Source organism: Psammomys obesus, unplaced genomic scaffold (genome assembly GCF_907164565.1).
Source record: "Psammomys obesus unplaced genomic scaffold, mPsaObe1.curated_primary_1811, whole genome shotgun sequence".
NCBI lineage: Eukaryota > Metazoa > Chordata > Mammalia > Rodentia > Muridae > Psammomys > Psammomys obesus.
In genome coordinates, this window is record NW_026596057.1 from 15,182,272 (window position 1) to 15,204,858 (window position 22,587).

The following is a 22,587-nucleotide window of genomic DNA, read 5'->3' on the forward strand; positions in this document are numbered from 1 at the left end:
TTTTTTTTTTTTTTTTTCTGAAATCAAAACAATTTCTCAGGTTTCCCGGGCTGCCTGTTTGAACAGTCTGTCTACAGGAACACTGAATTTGGGAGGAGAGTAGGTTCAAGCCCAATCCTGCTGTAGAAGTTGTCTACACAGCCAATGTTAAACCATGAAAATACCTGAGCTTTAGTCTCCTCCCCATGCACAACATCTCTGGATGGTGAGCAGGGAGGTGGGGAAATTGCCACATGGACAGTGGACATGGAAAACTGCTTCTCCAGCTTCCAAGTTCAGAAATCCTTGAGCCACTGTTACTATGTAAAGCTCTCAGGTACTTCGCTTTATTCTTTCTTATTGGGATTTCACTTTTAGCCAAAATGGACTTATCCCTTTAAATGATTTTTAATATTTATGAGACAGTCAGAACAGTGACTGAATGTTGGCCACCAAAGCTGGGAAGGGATTTCTGCCATCATCCACTCGATGAGATCAATGAGGAAGGCAGGGACTTCCAGGAGGACCCCCTTGCCTTGTCCCATTTCTCCCATCCTGAGGTATTGATGGGCCGCCATCAATAGGAAATCTTAAACAAGCTAGCCATGACCAGCCTGGAGGGCAGGGACTGAGTTTCATTTGCTTCTTATATTTTATTTTTTCTCTACCCTTCCTTGGCCTGAAACAGGCTACTCTAGTGCCACCTGCAGTTTCCTCTAGATTTACATGGGAAGGAAGCTGCACAGGAAAAATAAAATCAGAAAAACAAAACAAAAAAGCCCCAGCTGTTTCTGCTGTGACTCCAGCGGTTCCTTGTTTTCCCTGGGAAAACATGAGGCCTTGAAGGCATGGGCCAGGACTCACATGGTCTCAAAGTCAGGAGCCACTTAGGACTGTCCTGGGTCTTGGCTCTTAGAGCATGTGGTCTGCTATCAGAAGATCTAAGGAGACAGGAAATGGAACACACTTGTGTTAATACAGTGACCTGTGCCTGCAGAGGATGACTGATGAGCAAGGCAGAGAAATCTTTCGCCTTCACTGTGTCTCCTGCAGGTCTGGGCAACACAGACCCTTTCTTCAGCTTTGTTCAGAAGCTCAGAACAGCTCCTCCAGTCCTCACCCTCTCAACTCAGTCTAAAGAAACGATTCTTAATAACAGTGGAAACACGGGCCTGCATGAGCTACGGGCTTTGGAGTAATGGAGGTGTGCTCAGCTCTCCAGCTACTTTCCCTGGTGGTGGTGGGTCAGGGCTGTGTCCATATGTCTTCCTTCACTCTGAGGATATGGCCAAAGAGAAGGAAGACTGGGGCGGCAGAACTGTGTAGTTGTGGTTATAGACTGGGGGAGCCTAGGTAGCCTTCCTGTAACTGCAGTGCTTTGAAAGAGATGCAGGGGACTCAGAGAAGGCCCCAGTGAGTGGAAGGCAGAGGGGCAAGGGCAGAAATCACTGGTCCATCTTTCCCAGACTTGTCATGATCAGAGAGCCTCTGGGGGCTGCTCTGAGATTGTTCCCTTTCCAAAATGCCCACCAGGGTCTTTTTGCCCAAGGACAGCTCCTCTTAAACAGAGAATCTTCCTAGAGTACATGGACCAGTTGTTGGGGCTGGGAGCCATGGGGGGTGGGGGTGGGGCAGCGGGCAGCGTGGTCATATGGAGGCAATGAGATGCTAAAAATCTTCAGATTCAGATGAGTTCCTTTTCCTTGGTGCAGCTGCAGCTGCTGTTACAAAGAGGTGTAAAACGCAGGTTTAGGAGAACCAGGGGTAATTAGCTAGTTCACAGCCTTTCTTAGAGTTCACACAGACTTCTGAGCACCCCTCCCATTTCATTTAAATATGTCATCGAAGGTGAGATCAGCAGGTGTGAGCATCATGTGGTGTCAGAGCAGGAAGCTGAGGTGTGCCCCCCCATATTGAGCCAGGAGAAGGGGTTTTAAGCAAGGCTCAGGGGAGTGTCTGCCTGACATTTTGGACAGTATTTGGAGTCAGAGACCTCAATGCCTTCCTCCCTGCCACTCCAGTGTTGGCTTCTGGAAGGCTTAACCTCCTGACTGCCAGCAGGGTGTCTCTGATGGTGCCAGCAGGGAGTGCCTGGTCATGAGCCTGCTCAAAAGGTTCAGGGTAGGGGAGGCCCCTGATGTTCTAGGTCACTAGGAAAGGGCTGCAGAAGAGGCCTGTTGACTCTGTAGCGCCTCTTGGTTTTTCTTAAGTTTGCTTTCCTGTGGAAAGACACCAGCCACTTACTGTGGCCACCTTTTGTTTTCCCAAGATAGGGCTTTCTTCGTGTAGCCTTGGCTGTCCTGGACCAGGCTGGCCTCGAACTCATAGAGATCCACCTGCCCCTGCCTCCCTGAGTGCTAGGATTGCAGGTGTGTGCCGCTGCGCCCAGCTTGACAATATACTTCTTTTATACTCTGCAGTTAGAAAACTCAAGACTCAAGTTCAGAGCCTTGCTTCCTTGGAGCAGGGCTGTCACAGATCATCTCACTTGTTGTCCTGGTGAGCCATCTCTTTCTAACCATCCACTTTCTCAGCCACTTCAGCAGCCTTCTAAGGCACAGCTTTTCTTACATGGTTCCTTTGTTGGAGATGTACTGGAGAGTCTCTGGTGTTCCCAGGGCTTGGGGGAACAGGACTTAGGGAAAATTAATGAGTGAGATAGACTCATAGGGACACACACTCTCTGACATGCTGCGACCAGCGACCAGTGTCCCAGATGAAGATTCAGACTGGCTACTTCTAAATTCAGTCCTGGTCACGTTGCCTGTGCAGCGGTTGAGAAACTGTCACATCTTTGAAACAGCAAAAGGGAGTGGGTCTAGACAGTCATCCAAGAATAGCTGGGGTTTGTCCAAAGAATGATTTACAGAGAAATTCAGAGTGGGATGAAAGCAGATTTGGAGGATACAACAGTTCTAAGAGCAAAAGACAGTCTGGGGTGCCTCCAAGACCAACTTTGAAGGCATATGAAGAACGGGAACTCCAGGTTCTTGGGGTAGGTGCCAGTTCCTGCAAGGGTCTGACCAGAGGCTGGAAGGAGCTTAGCCTGGGATATTTGACAGAGTCCTATAGGTTGAGCTCAATGTCTCTCAAAATTATGTCCAACTTAGAGTTTATTTGTTCCTTCTTTCTTATCGTTTATTGCATATTTACTGCATGGAAGTACCTTACTCTAGATTAAACTGGAAACCAGGCACAAACTTTCCCCTGAAAGAACTATCTAATAGAAAACAGATAAGAAATCTGACTATAAGAGAGAAGATTTGGGGAAGTATAGTCTATGGGAGCTTCCTGGAGGAGGTGGTTTGGGAGGAACTGCCTCCCAGAGGTGATGATGCAAACTGCACACAAGAGCAATGAACTATGAGGAGCTCGGTTCCTTGGCTAGAGGGTGATGTGGAGCAAGCATGATAAAACCTGGGAGACTAGGTGGGGCCAGAACATCAGGACATTCCTGCTGTTAGTTGGGAGAGCAGGAAAGATTTCAATCGGGAAGCTCCAGGTCAGACTTGGAGGTTGGAGAGATGGCTAAGGGAATGGTCTGCAGCCCAGGATGAAGGAGCAGAGGGGTAGAGAGAAACCGGAGGCATTCCTGTGAAAATCAGGGAGGGCAGTGGTTGTGGGGATAGAGAAATGAAGAGGCTATCTTGGAATATATGGTTATAGCTCGGGGCTAGCCTGGGGTATGTACTGAGAGCTTAAGAGGAGAAGAAAGAGAAGGTCTGCTCTGTAAGATGCCCATTCGCTAGAGGCCCTGCAAGGTACTGTTGGAGGCTACTGGAGAGTGGATAAATTCCCTATGTATGCCAGAAGAAACAGGAGGTTTTGCACTCAAGGAGAGTGGGAGGATCGAGGTCCCTAAGGGAGAGAATGTGAGTTGAAAATGAGATCGGGGAGGGCCACTTATGAAATCTTAGGGGATATTACTTTTAAGGGAGGGGTTATTAGCTAGGAAGGGACATTCAGAAGGGAAGATGAGGGCTTCAAATCCAACACTGTGAAGCAGGGTGAGTATAACCCTTATAGGACATGCTTGGGACCAAAAGTATTTTGGACTTTAGAAATTTTCCAAAATTTTGGAACATCTGCATGTATGCATGCATGTATGTATGCGTGCATGTATGTGTCAAGATCTTTTGGGGATGGAGCCCAAGTCTTAAGGCACAACCAGTTTGTCATCTGCATCCACCCTATGCATATAGTCTGAAGGAGATTTTATGCCGTTTGTTTACTGTGCCTGCATTCTGACTGACACCTGTCACATGAGGTGAGGTGTGGCATCTGCCATGTCCACCTTCACTAACGCCAGCTTTCAGCACATTTTGGATTTCAGGTGTTTGGACTAGGTATGCTCAGCCTGCATTACAATATGAATACCAAAAAACACACCTTGGCTCTCGGGACCCGGAGGCCACTGAGTACTTTCAGTAAGTTATTTTTTTGTTTTGTTTTGTTTTGTTTTGTTTTGTTTTGTTTTGTTTTGTTTTCCATAGAGTTGGAAGGGCAGCCAGGTGACCGTAGGCTGAGGATGTGAAGCACAGCCAGGAGCTGGCCAGAGCAGAGAGAATGGTACAAAAGTATGCCTGGGGACACAAGGAAGAGCTATGCCAACCCAGAGCACCAGAGTTAAAAAACAGAGGCCTGGCATGTATAGCGTGGCTGCTGGAAAAATCACGTAGAGTTGCTTCCTTATATCTGTGACTTGCAGACATTTAAGGTGCTACTGCAGGCAACACTGACCTTACTTTTTATTTATTTACAATTATTTGAGTCTAAGTTTCACTGTGAAGCCCAGGCTGGCCTTGAACTCATAGCAGCCAGCACTATTCCTACTTCAGCTTCCTGATCGTGGGGATTACAGGTGTGAGTGTCTTTTACATGAATTACACTGTCATTTGTGAGATTATAATTATTCTGATCATTGAAGAAATATATTCTTATAACAAAACCTGGAAAATACAAATGGGCATAAAGAAATAGCAGTACTCCTTGTCCACTGGGAATATGTTCAAGGTCTTTAGCGGGTACCTGAGCCTGCCAAGCCATATGTTTACTGCTTCTCCATATGTGTGCATATGGATGATAAAACTTTACAAGTGATGGGCAATGATAATTAACAGCAACACAGAGAAAAACTCATGGGAATGTAACCCCCCTCTCTCTCGGAGTGTCTTGCTATGTTTCATCTTTTCGCTTAGAGGAGCAGAGTAATGTTTCTCTCTTATGTACCCAGATTTTCGAATCACTACCTTTGTATTTTGGGGCCATTGTCAAGCACACTGAAGTAGCCAGTCGTTCAACATGATGATGGAGACAGCCACCGAGGAACTAGTGGGCAGGTGGCACACTCACGGTGAATATGCCGGAAAGGGATGTGCCGTACTCTGATGGGGACAGAGGGAAGTAGTTTGAGACTTTATTATCTACTTAGAATGGCATATCTCTTTAAAATTTATAGTTTTATTTCTGCAATTTTTCATTTAATATTTCCAAAACTTAAGTAACTGAAACCAAGAAAAGCATCTAGAAAAAGGGGGATGCTGACCAGGTGATCACCACCTCACTGCCTAAAGATAAGTGTTTCCACTAGAGAATTTCCTTCAAGTCCTTTCCTTTTGTATATACTTCACATTGTAGAATTTATATTGCAAGTGAAATATTTACCCTTTGAAATTATACTGATTATCTTCTATAAGGCTTTATGTACCATTTTCCATGTTATTAAATGTTATATAGACATGACATTTTTTAAATTAAGGTGATTAAAATTTTTATTTTATGTGTATGCATGTTTTGCTTGCCATGTGTACCCTTAGAGGCCTGAAGAGAGCCCTGTACTCCGGAACTGGAGTTATGGATGGTTGTGAGCCACCACGTAGGTACTGGGACCCAAGCCTGGGTCTTCTGAGAGAACAGAAAGTGCTCTTGGTTGTACAAGTTTACATTCCTACTAGCAATGGAGGAGGGTTCCCCTTTCTCCACAACCTCTCCAGCATGTGTTGTCACTTGAGTTTTTTATCTTGACCATTCTGATGGGTGTAAGGTGAAATCTCAGGGTCATTTTGATTTGCATTTCCCTGATGGCTAATGAGGTTGAACATTTCTTTAAGTGTTTCTCTGCCATTCAATATTCCTCTATCGAGAATTCTTTGTTTAGCTCTGTTCCCCATTTTTTAAGTGGATTACGTGGTTTGTTGCTTTTCAGCGTCTTTAGTTCTTTATATATACTGGATATTAGCCCTTTGTCAGATAAAGGGTTGGTGAAGATTCTTTCCCAATCTGTAGGCTGTCATTTTGTTTTGATGATGATGTCCTTGTGCTCTAATCAAGAGGGAGGACCCTGACTAAAATGCTCAATCCCTATCCTGAAAGATAAAGAGGATGGACATCAGAAGAAGAAAACAGGAAACAAATTAGGAACCTGCCACAGAGGGCCTCTGAAAGGCTCTGCCCTGCAGACTATCAAAGTAGGTGCTGAGACTTATGGCCAACTGTGGGCAGAGTGCAAATCTTATGAAAGAAGTGGGAAATAGTAAGATCTGGAGAGGACAGGAACTCCACAAGGAGAGCAACAGAACCAGAAAATTTGAACGCAGGGGTCTTTCCAGAGACTAATACTCCAACCAAGGACCATGCATGGAGATAACCTAGAACCCCTGCACAGATGTAGCCCATGGCAGTTCAGTGTCCAAGTAGGTTCCATAGTAATGGGAACAGGGACTGCCTCTGACATAAACTGATTGGCCTGCTCTTTGATCAGGCCTGAAGGGGGAGCAGCCTTACCAGGCCACAGAAGATGACAATGCAGCCACTCCTGATGAGATCTGATAGACTAAGATCATAAGGAAGAAGAGGGGGACCTCCCCTATCAGTGGCCTTGGGGAGGGGCATGTGTGAAGAAGGGGGAGGGAAGGTGGGATTAGGAGGGGAGGAGGAAGGGGTTTATGGGGGATACAAAGTGAATAAAGAGTAATTAATTAATAAAAATTAAAAAAAGAAAGTGCTCTTAACTACTAAGCCATCTCTCTAGTTCCTAGCAATAACATTTTTAAAGCTACATAGTATTCTGCTTAATAGGAAACTGATATATGGTTCCTTTAAAAATTCAGTGTAGAATTTACCATTTGATTAAGCCTTTCCATTTTGTGATCCTATTGTCCAATGGGATTAAAAGCAAGGATCAGCACAGATTTTGCACACTCATAGTAGCACTCTGCACAATATCAAAAAGGTAAAAGCAAACCAAATGTGACCGAGGGACTGATGAGAAAACAACAGACACATATATTAAATATATAGAAAGGGAGGCAGTCCTAGCACACACTATAACATGGATGGACCTTGAAGATGTCATGCTGAGTGACATGAAGGAGACAGAAGGACAAATGCTGTGTGATTTAACTCACATCATGTACTTAGAGTAGTTGAATTTGGAGACAGAAAGTAGAAGATGGCTGCCAGAAGCTGGCAGGACAGGAGAGTGACTGGTTTAGTGGGCATAGGATCTCATTTGTGGAAGATGAAAAAGTCCTGGGAATGAGTGGGGGTTGTGGTTATAATGTATGTATGTATATATATATATATATATATATATATATATATATTATTATACACACACATATATATAATGTGCACACATGTCTTTAATGCTATAGAACTACCTGAATGTGTTCAAAATTGTAAATTTTGTGCTCTGAATATTTTACCTCAATTAGAAACCAACCTAAGGACTGATCCTCTTTTAAGATAGGGTTACTTGCATACAGCAAAATCTATCCTTTTTTTTTTTTTTGGAAATACAACTGCATATATTTTGGCAGTAGACTATTTCTGTACCCCTCAATCACCCAGAGCCTCTTTCTAGTCCATTTTTCCAACCCCTGGTGCCTGAGAAGCTACTGGACTGTTCTTCTTTCTAGATAAAGATTTTCCATTTCAATGAAGTCAGAGCACAGCCTTCAGACTGTGACACAATCCTCTCGAGATGTACCCCTGCCTGGCCCGCACACCAGCACTCACTTCTTTTTATTGCTGCCCAATGCTCAGTTCTGAGGACAAGCAAGTTGTGTCACAATTGATTGGTTTACCAATTGAGAGCTGTTTGGATTGTGTGCAGTCTGGGTAGTTACAGGTAGGCATGTGACAGAAAACTGTTGGTTGCAGAGTGCATTGGTCAGCATGTGTATAACTCCGTAAAGAATAGTTCGGCTGTTTGCCAAATGGCTCTGCCCTTTTGCATTTTCTTCAGAATGTCTGATTTCCAGTTGTTTCTGGTTCTCCCATTCTTCATAGTGTTCAGCACTGTCAGGCTTTGGATTGTTTGTTGAGCTTTTGGTTCAGCCCGCTAATAGCATACAGCCACCACTGTTTTGGATGCCGCTTATGTTTCCCTAATGATTTGAAATGTATCTTTCATGTGCTTCTTCGCTATTTATGCCTTTCTGTATTGAGTCGACTTTTCACTACTTTAGTCCATTTTAATTAGTTTTTTTTTTCTTTAGTTGTGGGTGACTTTTAGATCATTTCTAATTATAGATACTGCTTAAATATCTATACTTTAGCTATAGATATTTAATATATCTATATTTAGCTATAGATATTTATACATATGTAAAACATATATAAACAACATTATATAAGAACCATTTTACCTAAAACTTGCCTTCATTTTGCAGTGTGTACTTCAAATAATCTAAAACAGTTGGGTCAGAGACACCTTCAGCATCCTTCCTAAAGTGTGCATTGTTCTATAGTTTGTGAAGTGATAGTACCAATTTATTAACCTTCCAGTAGTAGCAGTGTGATAGGCATGCCGGTTACTGTGCTGTTTTAATTTGAATTTCTTTGGCTATAGAAAATTTAAAATGCAATAACTAAGCAGTCTATAACTTATTTTTGTGAATTTTCTACATCTTGCCCTTTGAGATGTTAGACTGATACAAAAAAGCAATGGAGAGATGGCTCGGTGGTCAAGAGTATTTGCTGCTCTTGCAGAGAGGATTGGGCTCATTTTTCAACACTCAGATGGTAGTTCACAAGCATCTGTAATTCTAGTTCCCTGGGCATCTGATGCCCTCTTCTGACCACTGTGGACATCACCCATGCAGGTGGTGTGCTTACATACATGGAGCAAACGAAACACTCATGCACGTAAAGTAAAAATAAATAAAATAACCTTTAAAAAATTATAATGATACAGGAAACTTGCCATGGCTATCTACAGTCTCACTGCAGAGTATGTGAAGCTTAGTATTAGGATTGCCAGTCATCTTTTTTTTTTTCATAAAATATTAATTGGGCTCAGCCTGGTTTCTTTCATGCTCAGAGGCTACGTCTACTTTGCATAGCTAGCAAGGTAAAAATATCTTTAGAGCAGAAGAGAGAAGTCTTTGTCATTAGTTTAAACTTGGGCACTAGTGCCATGACTGCTGTGAGGGGCAGCAGTTGTTCTGGTCTAGACTCCATAATTAATGAGTGTACTGTATCTTTAGAGTTCTCTCTTAGAAAATGGCCATGTCTATGAGTCTCAGCATCTGCTTTGATACCCTGCTGGGTAGAGTCATTCAGAGGCTCCCTGTGGTAGGCTCCTGTCCTGTGCCTGTTTTCTCCCTCTTCTGATGTCTCTCCCCTTTGTCTTTCTGCATGAGGATTGATCATCTTACTTAGGATCCTCTTCTTTGCTTAGCTTCTTTAGGTGTTTTTCCTATATTATATGTCTAATATCCACATAACTGAGTATATACCATGTGTGTCTTTCTGCTTCTGGGATACCTAACTAAGGATGATCTTTTCTAGTTCCCACCATTTGCCTACAAATTTCATGATTTCATTCTTTCTAATTGCTGAGTAGTATTTCAGAGTGCAGGGAATCTTATGAAAGAAGGGGGAGATAGGAAGACCTGGAGGGGACAAGAGCTCCACAATGAGGGTAATAGATCAAAAAATTCTGGGCATAGGGGTCTTTTCTGAGACTGATACTCCAACCAAGGACCATGTATGGAGATAACCTAGAACCTCTAGAGCCCCTCACAGATGTAGCCCATGACAGCTCAGTGTCCAAGTGGGTTCCTTAGTAATGGGAACAGAAACTGTCACTGACATGAACTCAGTGGCTGGCTCTTTGATTACCTCCCTTTGATGGGGGAGCAGCCTTACCAGGCCACAGAGGAAGACAATGCAGCCAGTCCTGATGGGACCTGATAGGCTAGGGTCAGAGGAAAGGGGAGGATGAACTCCCCTATCAGTGGACTTGGGGAGGGGCATGGGAGGAGATGAGGGAGGGTAGGATTGGGAGCAGATGAGGGAGGGGGCTACAGTGGGGATACAAAGTGAATAAACTGTAATTTATAAAAATATAAATAAGTTTTTAAAAAGTGAAAAAAGAAAATGGCCATGTCACTGAGATGTGCACCTACATAACCTGTGGATTTCTCTAACAGCTCAGCACTTTATTTTTTCACTATGATAATACAATTAAAGCCACTTACATTGTTTGTGCTTACATGTCACTATCAAATAGATTTGGGTAACAAGCAGTTCCTGTATAGAGACAACAATTCTTTTTAATTATTAAAATTGCTGCTATTTTTATTATATTCCAAATAGGTGGTATGGGATGTGATATGACTCAGAACTGCTTGAATGAATTTTGGCTTAATGACTCTAAAAAGTAAAAAGCATTTTGTTTTCTCTGACAAATGGCTCTGGTTCATTTGGGGTTTTGAAGACAAGTTGGTATTTTACAGTAGGTTTATGGCCGCCTCTTCATCAAACCTGTAATTATGGGTTTGGCTTCTCTGCAACTCTGAGAAATTCTATCTAGTTCCCCACCCCCCAAGTACTTGTAATACTGGAAGAAAAGTGGCATATACCAGGTACTCAGATCAATCTCTCAGACACTGTAAGCAGAACCAGGAATGAAGAACAATGGACAAACATATTTTTCTAAAATTTATGGATCTATGATTTGTTGGAAAGAGTCATTGGTTTGAAAAGCTTTTATAAATTCAAATTCTTTAAGCCAAGAATTTTCCATATGGGGAAGAAAAAAGAACAGTATACCTCACTGTACTGTGAAAAGGTAGACTTTTTTTTTTTTTTTTTTTTTTTTTTTTTTTTTTTTTTTTTTTTTTTTAGCGTGTTTTCTCACCACCTTGAAGAATTTCTTGGGTCAGCATGTGAAATGGAGATGGTGGTACCTATCTGGTTGAAGGTCATGGGAACCATGAAACTGTTTGATAGTCTTCACTTGGTCTTCATATCACCTGTACCTGCATGGCAGCAGCAGAGTTGATCTTCCTCAGGGGTGGGGTGATGGTTTGAGAGGAGGGCTTTCTGACACTCCTTATAGTCATGAATGAATGTAAGTCTTGAGTCTCTTGGCTGTTAAAGAGGGAGCATTATTTCAGTATCTTAGGAACCCAGCCACTTGGTAAGTTAACATCAAGACAAAAGCTTACACATTCTGTAACCAGCATATTAGCTCCATGACAGGACATGGTTCTGCATTTCTCTTTGTTGCCTTATGGGCCTGCTGGCTCTTGTAGATCTGGCTCAACCAGTTATACCAACTTTGACTTTGGTTTCTTCCCCAGGTGGTGTTATCTAGACAGAAAATATGAACAGTTATTGTGATATCACGGTGATGGGAATCCACCTTGGACTGTTTTGAGCAGGAAGGGTGTGCCTCACAGAACTACCATGTTACAGAAAGACCAGGAAGTAGCTGGGACCCTATGAACTGCAAGCACAAGCTCAATTCCCACAGAAATCTTTTGGGGTTTTGTGTGCATTTCTTCTTTCCTCTTTGGGATCAGCTGTGCTCTCTCTCACTGAAGCCAGCTTGGCTTTGTTACTGAGAACATGGCTGACTATAGCTCTGAGCTATTTGCTTTATGGCTTTAGCTGCTTCAGAAGTGATAGCTGAGCTCTACTTCCCCAATATCCCAGGGAAGGAACGACTTGCTTCTCAACCTACTGTGGCCAACAATATTCCATGAGAATGTAACAGTCTGAGGAAGACCTGAAGAGGGATTTGGTAGAAACTTTTGGTAGAAAAGTTTCTGGCCATGCAGCAGAAGGTAGCAGCACTCAGGGCCTGTGTTGGGCTGTAGAGCGAGCCCCGAGAGTCTGACTTTGGTGTTTACTAGTACATCTAACAAAGCCAGTGTTGAGGACATGGCTTCCACATGGATTATTATTAGCCAAGCTTTCATTTTTGCCTGAATTGTACTCTGTGCCTGGTTAGCCATATCACAAGTGCTTGTACCAGGACTGGAGGGGACCCTTGTGACAGAAAGTATGTAGATGGGGGATCAATAGAACTCTCTTACCAACACTAGAAAGACAACCCAAAGAACATGCATTTATGTTAGCAAGTTTTTATATTGTGGGATTTCACTCCATGGCCATTCTCCTACATTGTCGGCTCTCTGAAGAACCATTCTGGTCACCTCCATATGATGTTAAAATTACAGGGCACCACAGGCCCTTCAGAGAGGCAGCTCCAAAGCCATCCTAGAGAACATTTATCACATATGTGTACCTTTGGGATATGTTTCTAGCTGTTACCATTATCTTTTGTTACCATTATCTCTTGTAGCTACCAAAAGCACCAAAGTTAAGATTCCAAATGCGTGGGTTTGAGTCTCAATTTAATCATTTGCTATTGCAGTGACCTTGGTCTAGGCAGTCTCTCTGTGTCTCTCTCTCTCTCTCTCTCTCTCTCTCTCTCAGCATTAAATCTCAAACTTAGAAAAGGAGATCGTGGCACTAAAATGGGTGATGTTGGTGAAAACATGAAGCAATGAGACAACTTTCCTTTTGTCTTTGTCATCCTTTCTGGGACTTGCGTGCCGATTAGGGTCATTCCTCTTTTGCATTTTCATTTTCTGGGTCTGAGTGAATACTTTATCCTCCAGAATACAGAAGCCAGGACCATTGGTAGGACCTTGATTCCTATTTCTCTTACGATAAGTTCGGCAAACAAACATTCTTTGTACTTTTCTAGCATTGAAGAATGCCTCTTTCTTAGTAGGTCCAGCTTTTTGCACCCCACAAGAGGTATTTAGGGCATTTTAAGGCATTTAAAGACAGTGGGACATTTTATTTTTTTCATCAAAGTTGATGCTCCTTCTGAGTTAAATTTTTGGCTGGAACTTTACAAGTAACCTCTCATTTCTGATTAGTCAGAGTATGTATTTCCTCCCTGTGGGCTTTGTGGGAAACAGATGCCTTTGGTTAGCTATTAGGATTTTCTCATACTCATAAGGATTATCAGAGTTCTCTCTGCTCAGTTGTTCTCCTCCCTGGGTGACTTTGCTTCCTGGTAGATATTTGTCAATATTTCTAAACATTTTGTTGTGGCTGGTGAAAGGAGGGCTGCTGCCATTAGGTAGTGGCTACCATTTAGCAGGGATGGTGCTAAATGTCCTACAGTGCAAAGGTCAGCTGTTCACAACCAAGAGTGGTCTGTCTCCAGATGTCAGCACAACCTTTTCTGTATGACATGGTTTTGACTGTTGAGCTTTCTTTTGATGGGCGAGGAAAGGAGAAGATTTATGCTATGGCTTTTCTTTTTCATCAAAGGTATATTTTACTGTTACCCACTAAGTTTCCTTTGAAATTTAACTTGGGAACCACATTTTCTACTCCATAAGTGGTTTTCCATTGTTGTTAAAGTCAGAGGCACTTGTTCCCTCCTGTAAGTGGCATGGACTTTTCTTAATGGAAAAAGCAAACTGACCTACCTACCTGCCTTTTTCATCTTCCCTCCTGGCTGTCATTTATTTTCTGTGGGACAGATAAAGAAATAGAAAAAAACAAAAATCACAAAACCAAACCAGAAAGAGATACCATTCTATGATGATAGTTTGCTCGTGTGTGATGTGTGTGTGTGTGTGTGTGTGTGTGTGTGTGTGTGTGTGTACTTTTCTGTGTTTTGTCATTCAGACTCTCCATTTCACTTTAGGGACCTGAAGGGGGAGAATAAATTTCTTTCTATAATGCTGTGTCTCTAGATCTTGGACCATTGCAGTAAAGCCTTTCAATGCAAGCTGTTTTTGATTGGGAGAAACATCAAGAAGGTTTCATGGTTCTGTTAAATCAGCCACTCACATTGGTCCAGCTGACCTTTTCAGAGAGGTATCCTTAAAGAGAATAGTGTGTGTAGGTGGCGGGGGTAGCTGGTTAGGGCTACTGTGGGTCACTTTTACTAGAGAGTCATGAAATGAACTTGTTTGCATTAAGTATACAAAGGGAAGTCTTGAAGAGAAAAATGCAAGTCTGTCACATATAGAGTAAATATTATTGTATGTCATCTTGTTTTTACATGATACTTCTAAAATACACTGCTCCTAAAAATACACTTTTTACTTAGCTGTGATCAAAAAGGTCTGAAAAAATTACCAATGTGTATCCTATGCTTTTACTTCGTTCTACAATATAAGTCAAGTGAAGTCCTGAAGAGTATTTTTTTCCTTTATAGATCAGTGGCATGAGTTCTGTCAGCTGGCCATTCCTAAACCAATTGCTGCCTATGACAATGGACAGCTTGTTAAACTTGATCTAGGTCTAGCAAGTCTGGAACCCAGTGCAATGCATGATCACAAGGAGGGTCCTCCTACAAGAACAGTAATTCAGGTCCAAGGCCAATGCCTGGCTATAAAGAGAAAGTGGGGTTAAAGAGAAAGTGACATACCTTCAAGCAGGAAGACTCTTTTGAACACAGAGTGGTTTTGTGACTAGCTGATGTCCTACTACTATGTTTAAGACTGTCTGCCAAAGCTGTTGGAACACTGTCAGGCTCCATCCAAACCAAGACATCCCATGAGGTTTCCCTTATCAGTGAGGTTTTCGAGTTCTGCAGAGTCATTCATCATTCTCCATGCCCCTTGACTCACCATGTTCTAATGTCTTCGACATGCTGATCTCCTGTCCTGCTTGCTGCTCCTTCTCTGTATGCCTCTTCTTATGTTGGATGACTTCTTCCATCCTCGTTTTCTCTTCCCTACTCATAGGTCACCTTTGACCTTCCTACTTACTATAACGATCTCACATTACGTGTCATGAGGACAGTGACCTCTTCCATCTTGGCCCTTCTGAGAATGTGCCAGTGTGTGTGTTCTGTAGGCCTCATGTGACTACAGTGTGGGTCTTGGGCTTTGTGATGGAGCTAACCCAAGTGGCATCAAAGGACTACAGCATAGCCAGTGGGAAGGAGGAGGAGGCTTCTTCCTGGGACAGTGAATTGTGTAGTGAGATGCCGTTCTCATTCTCAGACTTCTTGACTTCCCTCTAATAAATTTTGTTCAAGTTGATTTTTTTTCTTTTGAATAGTCCCTATGTGAAAATTTTAATAAATGGGGCCTTCTTTCTGTCTTCTTTTTTAAAACAATAAAATGAAATAAGTTCTCTAGAAATTGATTCCCAAATCAAATCATACTTCCCATAATGTATTTAAAGAAAATGAAGAGCATAGCATTACATGTAATTCAATGTATTTCTGATGGATCATAATGATTTACATGTGTGGTTAAAGTGCCCTTGGTTTGGGTCTCTGATTATTAAATAAGTGCCATGGGCACATAGACACATATCCAATGTATGAGTCTAGCCTTTCTGCTCCAGAGAGACTGTATTAATGTTCATGACCCTTAAATCGAGAGGGTCTTAGGCCCCACTGTTCCTATTCCTAGAGAAAGGGCATATAGTGGTTGGAAACAGAAAAACAGCTCCTGCCATAGAGGAGCTGGCTCTCGATTGAGTTACAAGGACCCAACTATTTATCATTCATTAGGCTTCTTTTCAAAGACATGTGAACCGTGCATGCCTGGTGTATAACAATCAGACTTGTGCTTACGATTTGGGGACTGAGAAGCTGAGGGCTCAGTGTTGAATAGTTCTCAGGATACTGAGCTTGGTTGGGAGCTGTGGAGGGCAGTGCCACTGGGACAGGTTAGGACTCAAGTCTCAGATCCAGAAGGGGCCTGAGAAGCCTTTCTTCATGGTCCCCTAATTTTATAGACAAGGAAACTGATAAGGGTCTTTCTCTTTCTTATCTGCAATATCAGTTTGTCAGATGCCCTGCATGAGTCAGGCTGTAGTTAGTAGACACCGGTTTTTAAAATTGTTTATTTTCTTATTTATATGGCTCTTCTCTCCCTGTGGGGAGTCTACTTTGCCTGCATTGTTTTTTGTTTTGATATTTTATTTTAGTTTTTATTAATTATACTTTATTTACTTTGTATCCCCCCCATAAGCCCCTCCCTCCTCCCCTCCTAATTTCACCTTCCCTTGCCCTTCTCCACACATGCCCCTCCCCAAGTCCACTGATAGGGGAGGTCTTCCTCTCCTTCCTTCTGATCCTAGTCTATCAGATTTCATCAGGAGTGGCTGCATTATCTTCTGTGGCCCAGTAAGGCTGCTCCCCCCTCAGGGGGAGGTGATCAAAGAGCATTGCCTGCATTCTTAAAGGACCTCGGAAATGGTAAAATGTTATCTGAGCGCAGCTTGATTGTGTTCACTGGGCCATCCTGCTTAAGGAGAGAATCCATTTCTTCATCTTCTCCAGCTTCTGGAGCTGCATTCCTCCTGTTCTTTAAGACCTTTCTCCATCTTCAAAACTAACAGCATGGATAGCATCTTGCTTCTGTTCTTCAATTGTCATCTTGTCCCTGGACAAGTCTTCCTCTGCCATATTCTTAGAGGTACCTTTGCATTTATAGACCATTGTATATTCCAGAACAATTTCTCCATATCAAGATCTTTAACCTCGAGTAGAGCTATTTTAATCACATTGGATGACATTCATTAGGTTCCTTAGAATAGGACCTGGCACCCCTAGCACACTGAGATCCCTGCTTTCTGGCTTTCTTAGACGAGTCTTTTGATATTCTTGCAATTATTTGTTCTCCTTATATGTTCTCAAAACATGTCATACCTGTTTGGTGGGGATAGGATAGTCTAAAAGTGTTTTACCTTTAAGACAGGTACATTTTATTTCCATTGCTTATGACCAAGAATCAATGCGGCAAATCAGTACTATGTAAATAAAGTTTACACGCATTAGCTTTTACAGTCCGTAACCTTCCTAACAACACCATTTCCCATGCAAGAACATTGTATCTTCAAGTGGCAATTACATAAGCTTGCAGACTTATGGCGGAATTAGAATTGAGAGTAGCTTGTTTGGTCGGAAAGTGTGTGTGCTTCACTCCTTTCCCAAGGCCGAAGTCTGCAATGTTGACTAAGATATGAGGCCAGAAATATCTTGTTTCTATAGGGAAGATAAGACAAAAAAAGAGGTGGTCCTAGCAGGAGGGAGGCTAGAGAGCAAGAGGTGAATGCAAGACATGGACTTTCATTGAAAGGCATGGTAAAAGTTGGTGACTTTTAGAGGCACAACACTATGAGAAATGAAGGAACCAATGATTCTGTCTTGGATCATAGAATACTTCTAAATGGACCCAAACTGTGAGCCATGTGGACTGTCCACAGTGATAGTAACCCGGCTCAACTGGGCTGAACATCCAACTTGAGTTAGATTCCTTCCTGAGTTCTGATGTCCTCATCATATGGGCTGCTTAAACACTTGACACCTTTTACCAAAAGTAGTCAGCCTCTTCTGAAAAGCATGCCCTTCAAAAGCAAATGCTCTTCTTGTTGTCTATATGGGCAGAAGCACACAGGTAATTTTTAGAGGTTGGGTGGGAAGCCTAGGCCTACTGTTAAAGACCCCTAGCTTCTGACTATTCTCCAAAGAGAATTTGCAAATTTACTGAAGGTCGGACAACAACTAACAATAGAGATCTTTACACAGTAATTTCTGGCTCCCAATTGAGCTATGATCAGGTGGACTCATTACTTCTGGGCATTGAATGAGACTATAGTGCGTGCGTGTGTGTGTGTGTGTGTGTGTGTGTGTGTGTGTACACCTACATATATGCATGGTGGAACAAGATGTTCATTTCATGGTGAATTGTAAGTTAAAAAGGAAAGAGACCCAGGTTCTACAACCTGCTTTGAAGTCCTTGGATCTCCCAGTGGCTCTGCCTAGTATTTCTAAGAGATAGGGTCCAAGCCTTTTAACACACAGGCCTGGAAGGAATTTCAGATCCAAACTTAAACACAACCTAAGTATAATATCTAGACTTAGCAAATAGAAATGTAAGCTGCTCGGGGTTCTATTAGTTACTTTCCTCATTACTGTGACCCAGTACCTAACAAGAAGTTACTTAAGAGAGAAGGTTTATTTCACCTTATAGTTTAAGAAGGAACACAGGTCGTCACGGTGGGAAAGGCATGGTGGCGGAAATGCCAGATAGATGATCACACTACATCTGTCATCAGCAAACAGGCAGTGGCCAGGAAGTAGGGTCAGGCTATCAAACCCCGAGCCCTGCCTCCAGCAACCCACTTCCTCCAATGATGCTCCACCTCCAAAAGTCCCTACACCCTCTCCAAACAGTGACACTAGCTAAGAACCAGCTGTTCAAACACACGAGTGTATGGGGAGAGGGGAGAGAGGGCATTTCACATTCACACCACGGTTTGGTTTAAATGCCAGATTTTAGATAAAGAATGAATATTCCACACATTATTAAAAAAAAAAAAAACTGCACTCAACTTATTTAGTTGTACTAAAAACTATTTCTGTTCTTTATATGAAACTCAGACTTCACTGTGCAACCTATATTTTATCTGGCAATTCTAAACATAAGCTCACTGCTGCAGGGTATTTTCAGACATGGAAGTGAACAGTAGAAGAGGTCTGTAAAAAGAGACGATTGACCTGGATTGGCAAGGAAGCTAAGGAAAGTCCCTGAGGTCAAAAGGAATCTAGCACTGAAGGTATGTAGGTGACTGATTTGGGAAAGATGGTTAAGTCCTAATAGTCTAGGTCATCACTTCAACCTTCTTTTCTTCTGTGCCACAATAGTTGCCATGACTAGAAAGACTCTGTTCCATCACCAGGATCAGATCAACCTTCACTCACAGCCTTCTTAACCGCTGACAACCGAAAACAAAAATATTAGAGGAGGGGGTGAGCTGTGACAGCCAGCCCGAAGCAATTACTAAACTGGACTCTGTGTGTATTTCTGGTCGTCTGCCTTCTGCTGTGGGAGATAGTAAGAATTAAATACACATCTATACAGATTTTCCACCACATACAGAAAGCTCAATGCCTATGAGGGAAAAAGAAATAGAAAACAAAGCCTGTGCATACATATGTAAGGCTCTTAGGACAGCAGAGAGCTTAGGCTTTTATTAACTCGGAATTGAACTTGTCCTTGGTGGCCTTCCTCAGAATTTGTGATGTGTGTGTGTCTCCAAGTTTATGTATAAATATTGCAACAGACACTACCTGCCATTAAGGCAACCTTATAGTCATGGTACATAGAGGATTCTGATGGTCCTAAAAAGGACCAGTGACAATTCAGTTGGGGTCTTGTGGCCTTGGGATTAAAGGCATCAAATCCATTTGTGTGTTCAGAGACAGAACACTGTGACACCGGGCAACACTCTGGAATAGTGTTGCTGAGCAGTTCAAAGCAAACGTCACACAGCATCGTGGCACAATGGGGTGGGACTGACTTAAATGTCATAAGGGAACCGGCTTTCTTTAAACCACTTAACTTTTCTCTGAGTCTGGTTTCCTCAGAAATGAAATGTAGACAACAGTCTTGTTGGGTGATTTTTTTAATGATTTAATGACATAACATTTGAAAATGCTAGCAGAGAGTAAATATTCGGTATTTGTCACCCCCGTGTTTCCTAAGCATCTCTGTTGACTCCTCATGGCGTGCTGTATTATTTCTTCTATGTGATGGCTTTCACTGGATTGAGCATCAAGAACTATTTCCTATCTCTCTTTCCCCCTGCCTTCCTGCATTAGATTTGATAGAGCTGTGTTGAGCTGTATGTACATCAACGCTTAGGTTTTGGTGTGGAGGAAGCTTCTAGCCTTTTATCTTCATCTCCTTTTCCTCTATCATCCCTATGTAGGACATCCTGTCATTTGGGGTCCTGCTTGGGTACATAGTCTTAGGAGTATATTATAAGGTCCTCATCAAAATTTAGATGTTGGAGGATGGGTTTTTAGATGCTCAAATATACCTGTGTATGAGTAGCATCCCAGATTTGCTTTTCTGATCTTCTCATCAGGAAGTCTGAGAATACCTTTGGCCTCTATCAGTTACTGATCTGTGCAAATTCATTATTTTTTTTTGTCAGCAAAGATTAGGATCAAACCATCAAGCATCTGTTTAGTAGCTATGAGGGTAAGTTTGAGGATACAGTTGATTCTTTGCGGGGCACAGATGACTCTGTTAGGTGGCTCATGCCTGGAGAGGAGCGGATGAGAATGTCAAACTCCTCTGTGATGTGGTGATGTGGAGATAGGTACAGGGTTTAATGGGAACCCAGAGCACGGCCCCTTTTCTCAATTAACTTGGCCCTCTGTGGATCCATTGCTTCTGATTTTGACAGGTGGTCCGGGGAGCCAAGCTGTAGCTCCTGACCTCAAGGACTTTGTGAACAATAGAAATTAAGAAGCAGCCAGTGGCTATGTATATTTTAAAGGTTCTATTGATCATCTTCCTGCACTGGAAGAAAAAAAGAAATTTCTAAGGAACAAGAAAGCTTGAAGACATGGGCTGTGTGATGGCCTGATTGGTTGTTAGAAGTGTGAGACGGATTCAGTCAAGAGCACATTTTGATGGCCAAAGTGTGAATGTGTCTTATGGCTGGCATGTGAGCCCCTTGTGATAAGATTGTTTCCTCCGCCTTTCATGTTAGTTTTGCTTGTATACCCTTTCCTGTGTGAGCCTGCCTTCATGAGCCCCTGACACGTGCTTCTCCATTAGCTTTTATTTCTTATTTTCCTCCTTGCCAGCATCTCTGCATTCTTAGCTGCTTCCCTTGGAGTCTCATTTTCCTGTCTTCCTACCACATTCGTCATTGTGTGTTTGTGCCCTCTTTTAACGTTGTCTTCTGCCTCTGCCTCCCTGTTCCAAAGCATACCTGTCATACTCAGGCCTGTGGAGGAAATTTTCACTTCCAGCAGCTCTTTGTATGATGTGAAAGAACATCTGAGTACCTGGGTATCCTAGGAAACAGAACTCTAGTTTCTGAGCCGAGCAGATTTCCACACACTGTGTTTGTGAGAGACAGGGAAGGGGAGTCTCACACCTGGACAACACAGGAGACTCATATTGGGTCCAGCCTTTGTTCAAGGGGGAAGCAGAACAATGGCCCTGTTTTCCCTCACATATCCTTGAAGTTTCTTTCTCTTTCTCTTTTTTTCTTTTCCCTTTTGTCTATTCTGTCATATTTTTTAGTTTCTATTTTCTACACTTCTCTTTGTTTTTTTTTTTTTCCTCTCTAGAAATTATACCATCCCCTTCCCAATGTGCCCTTCTGACTGTAAGCTAGATTCATGCTTAGTGTCTGAGATTCCACTCTCTGTGTCCTCTTCTTTTCAGGTGATGTTGTGGGAGCTGGGGTCAAAAAAGATGGGGAACACTTAAAAGGCTTGCTTCTCACAAGTTCTTTATGAGAGTTGGAGTGCTTTGTTTATTTACTGTATGTTTATTTGTGTGTGTGTATGAGTGTGTGTTGTTCATGTGTGTGGGTACCAGCTTTCATGGTGTTTGTGTGTGGAAGTCAGAGGACAGCTTTCATGTATTGGTCCTAAGACGTGTTCTACTCTCTGTTTGAGACAGGCTGGCTGACCCTGGGCTTTCAGGAATCCATGTACATTCTGCCTCCCATCTCACAATCACTGGTCTCACAGATGTGCTTTTTAATGTGAGTTCTGGGGATTGGAGCTCAGGTTCTTGTATTGGCAATGTGAATAGTTTACATACTGAGCCATCTCCCCTAGTCCAAAGTATAAGATCCTAAAGACGAAAGCAGTCTTCACCACTCATGCCAATAATGTAATCCAGTGTTAGCATCCTCTCTGTGTCCTAACGTGAGCTGTTGCAGTGTTAAGTGCTTGAACACTGCTGACGTTGGGATCACTCTGCTACTCTGGGGCAGCTGGTTGGGTGCTTGAGCTTCGTGTGCACAGACATCTCTCTGGGACTATGTCGTCCTACATTGGAATTCTCAGTACCTGTTGATCTTGCATCTGCTTCCTAGAGCCATCAGGCCTTTCATATGGTTCTCTTTGCCTGCATCTGAAATCTTTCAGAGAGGTTTAAGAATAGTTAAATCAGCCCTTCTTGCTAACTATGCAGTTTTCCAAATGACTCATTTCCCAATGCTTCTGAATAGAGGGGCTAATCTTAGAGAAGTTATAAGGGATAAGAGGTATTATCTCACAAAACAAAGAATAAGCTAGCAAATTTTAAAATCAATATTATTGATCTTTGTGTCAGAAACAATGTCAATTATGCACTTTATAGTTTCCAGTACACTTTTTTTTGAGATAGTATTTCACTGAGTAGCTTTTTCTGGGCTTGAACGTGCAGTCCTCTTGGCTCTGCTTTGCAAGTGCGGTCATTATAGGCACGCACTGCCATGCCTGGCCCAGAGAGGTCTTTATATCTAAAACTAGGTCATTGTACTCCTCTATTTTATAGATGAAAAAGAAAAAAAATAGGC

At 42.5% G+C, this 22,587-nt stretch overlaps 1 protein-coding gene across 1 annotated transcript in view; it reads left to right on the forward strand.

Annotated features, from left to right (window-relative positions):
• The window catches only part of Cacna1e (calcium voltage-gated channel subunit alpha1 E), a 314,504-nt gene that overhangs the window by 69,671 nt on the left and 222,246 nt on the right, over positions 1-22,587 (forward strand). The window lies entirely within an intron of this gene.